This window comes from Cicer arietinum, chromosome 1 (assembly GCF_000331145.2).
Source record: "Cicer arietinum cultivar CDC Frontier isolate Library 1 chromosome 1, Cicar.CDCFrontier_v2.0, whole genome shotgun sequence".
In the NCBI taxonomy this organism is placed as follows: domain Eukaryota; kingdom Viridiplantae; phylum Streptophyta; class Magnoliopsida; order Fabales; family Fabaceae; genus Cicer; species Cicer arietinum.
Genome location: NC_021160.2, coordinates 27,461,921 through 27,466,071, shown reverse-complemented (window position 1 = coordinate 27,466,071; position 4,151 = coordinate 27,461,921).

Genomic DNA, 4,151 nt, shown 5'->3' with positions numbered 1-4,151 from the left:
CCCCCCCCCCCCTTCTAGTGATATTTAGCTACATCACTTATTTGGGACGTTTAAAGGAAGAAGATAGGAAATTTGTCAATGACATGAGCAAGTATAAGCTTGCACTCAGATTCATTTTAAATGCTTTGAAAGAGAGAAAAAAAGCTAATCTCACAATTCTCAATCAAATATATAAAGCAAGGAGTACTTATCGATCATCATTGAGAGGTTCGTACACATAAATGAAACATCTGTTGAAGTTAATACAACAACAAAATTATGTGCATTGGACAAGAAGACGTGAGAATTCAGATGTTTTGAGAGATATATTTTGGACGCATACTGATTGTATAAAGTTGTTAAACATGTTTCATTTTGTTTTGATATGTGATAGCACATACAAAACAAATAGATATCAGTTACCATTACTTGAAATTATCGGTGTCAACACATGTGTCACCATCGGTCCCCCGAGGAATCCAGTCTGTTGATCCTGCTCATCAATATCATCAACAACATCAGCATCATCAGCATGTGCAACAACATCATGAATATCATCCGTATCGGCAACATGTGCAGCATACTTTTCCTCAGCCTGTTCCATCTGAGGCTCGGGGACATCCTCCTTCATCTGTAAATGCTCAATAGGCTCAACGACATCATCATGGACATCTTGTCTTCGACGATGCTGCCTAATTGGATGATTTGCTTCGTTCTGTTGTTTGTCTGATGTTGTTGGTGGAATTCTCTCTAAACCATGACCTCTATCACCTATCAAGTTGCAAATAATTTGGCCAAGCGCACCTCTCATTTTAAGCACTGCAATATATCAATATTAAAAACAAATGAAAAAACAACTTTAAAAAAAATTCCATTTCGGAATTTTTATATAGCCAAACTTTCGAAACATGTTGCGGAAGTTTCTTTGAATGCCAAAGTTCTGAATCAGCTTCAAAATTTTCCATGCATTCCAAAGTTTTGAAACTTTCCTTGCATTTCTTGATTTTTTGCATTTCGAAACTTTCAAATTGTTTGAAAGTTTCGAAGTTTCTTCATTTCGAAACTTTCATCTTCAATGAAACTTTCGAAAGTTTCAGAAATTCTTGTGAAATATGTATTTCAAAACTTTCATAATCATAGAAAGTTTTGAAGGTTGGAAAAAAAATTGATACGAAAGTTTCAAAATTTCGAATATTATTCTTACTTTTCAATTTCAAAGGTTTCAAATTTTTTAATCTTTGGCAATTTCAGAATCGGATATTTTAAACTTGCGAATGAAATTGGTGAAAAAAGAAAAGTGAAATTTTTGGGGGTTTTTTATAGATAACACTAGGGGCAATTTGGTCTTTTTCATATGAATGAGGGGTGGGAGGTAAAATTGGGGAGGGGGGCACAGTACAAAACTCTATAGGATTAGACACCAAGGAAGATCACTTCAAATGAACTTAATAGGCCCATTTGTGGAACCCTAACAAAGACAAGCAAAAAACCAAAATAGTGACATCGGCATAAAGGAATAATGCATCTTAGAAGCCACCCACACCGTCACTCATTTAGAAGTTCTAACATTCCAAGCGTCGCGAAACGCATTTAAGCCAGATAAGGAAAATTTTAAACAATGTTGCTACCCACACCCCTCAAATTTGTAAAAAAACCAAAATGCCATTTGATATTGATAATATTTTTTACAATTTTACTAACTCTTAACTCACCTTCATCAATATTCATCACATCTCATGACTCACATATCAAAAAATCACCATACCTCACCAACCCTACCTCATAATCATTTAAAACTCACATAACTCACTCATAACCTACACCATCAGTTTCTTCATCATATTATGGTTAAAGTGACCTAAAAATATATGTTTGTTGGTCTGTTTCTGAGTTCAAATTTTCTTTTCTAAATCTGGGGATTGTACGTGTACTCGGTTCACGTACGTTGTATTGCTACATGAACTAAATTCACGTACGTAAAAAAAGTAAAAATATCAGAATTTACGCAATCTTAATTAACGTACACGTACGTGATTTAAGATTGTGTAATCAATGGAGTTTGAAAATTCAACATCTCAGTATGTACGCAATCTTAATTCACGTACGTGAATTAAGATTGTGTGAATTAAGATTGCAAAATCATTGAAGATTGAAAATTAAACTATTCACGTTAACTCAATTTCATGTACGTTTACGTGAACTGAGTTTATATAAATTTACTAGAATTCAGTTTACGTAAACGTACGTGAACCCAGTTCACGTAAACTTACGTGAAATTAATCTCACGTAAATGTTAGCAAAATCTTGAAGATGGTTAATGATGATTGATGATGATTGATGAAGATTGATGATGATTTATGAAGATGGTTAATGATGAAGAAAATGAAGAAGATGAAGAGGGTGTTGAATGAAGAAGACGAAGAGGGTGTTGAATGAAGATGATGAAGATAGAATAAAGAAGAAGAAGAAGATGGGTTAGGTTAATGAAAAGGAAGAAGGGAAGAGTAATTTGGGAATTTTAATTTTTTAAATATTTGAGGGATGTGGGTAGTAAATTAGAGGGTGTTGGTAGCAAAATTAAATTTCAAAATGAGACTTTTTGAAGTTAATAATAATATTAGTAAAACTACTACATTATTTTCTTAAACTTTTGAAATAAAAAATTATTTATTAAATTATGGTAATTGAATTCATTTAAATTTATTTTAATCAATACTAAAGTAAATTAATTTAGGCTAAATACCATATGTGGTCCATTAACTTAATTTCAGTTAACGTTTTAGTTCTTTATCTTTTTTTTTCCCAATTTGGTCATTTATTTAAATTTTGAGTGACAATTTGATCCTTTATATTTTAAAATGTCAACAATGTTATCCTTATTTTTTTCAAAAATTCAAAAAATTCATCAAAAATTTCAAACAAAACCATAAAATTAATTATCATCCTCAATATAATGCAATTTCATCAAATTCACAACTTAAATCCTTAAATAAATTCATATTTTCATCGCTAACAACATCAAATAAAGAATGACAAATATGAGTTTATTTGAAGATTTGAGTTACGAATTTGATGAAATTTATTTTATATTAAAGAATATAATTAATTTATGGATTTTATTCGAAAATTTTGATGAATTTTTGTAAAAAATGATAACATTGTTGACATTTTAAAATATCAAATTGTCACTTAAAATTTAAATAAGTGACCAAATTGGGAAAAAAAGAAAGATAAATGACTAAAACGTTAACTGAAATTAAGTTAAGGGACCACGAGTGATATTTAACCATTAATTTAATAATGTTGAGTCATTATTGATAAAAAAGCAAACACACAGATAAAATAAAAATTAAAAGATCAAGATTAACTGAGAAAATTATAAAACCTAATTGCTACTATTAAGATGATGCTTCTTTTTCTTTTTTACACAATTACGAGCATTTTTTTCACCAAATATTAATAACTAGTATATTAATACTTAGAACTAGGCAAAAATAGAGGCAGAGCTACTGCCTCGGTTCTCTCCCTCTAAGATAGTTTAAATTTTTTTTGTTCAAAAACTCAAATTCATGGTGTTAATGAGGTCCAATGGTGGGAATATAATTGCAAACACTTTGACATGTTAGAAATGAGGTGAATAATAGACTTATAATGAGGCATGTCTTGATAGGAGATATTGTGAAATTTATATTGTAAAAAAAGAGGTGGCATTGGATTTTTTTTCTTTTCAATAACCCCTTTTTGAAAATAAACACTAAATTACCCCATTTGATAAAAATATATCAAAATACTCTTTTTTTACTTTTAGTTATAAGTCGCCATTTGGAATGGCGACTTCCTTAAGGAAGCCCAACTTTCAAATGGCGACTTCCCACTTGGTTTTTTTTTTTTTTTTTAAAAGTCAATATTTTTTTAATTTTTAATGAAATTATATATATAATTAATTAATATAATTCATAGAAATACATAAAAATAAATAAATAAAAATTTTAAATTACAAAAAAAATTTAGTAAACCCAAGTTCCAAATGGACATTTTTCAAAGGTTTTTTTTTAAAAAAAATTATTTCAATTTTTATTGAAATAACAAAAGTAGTATATATATATATATATATATATAATTAATATAATTCATAAAAATAGATAAATAGAAATTTTAAGTTACGATAAAAT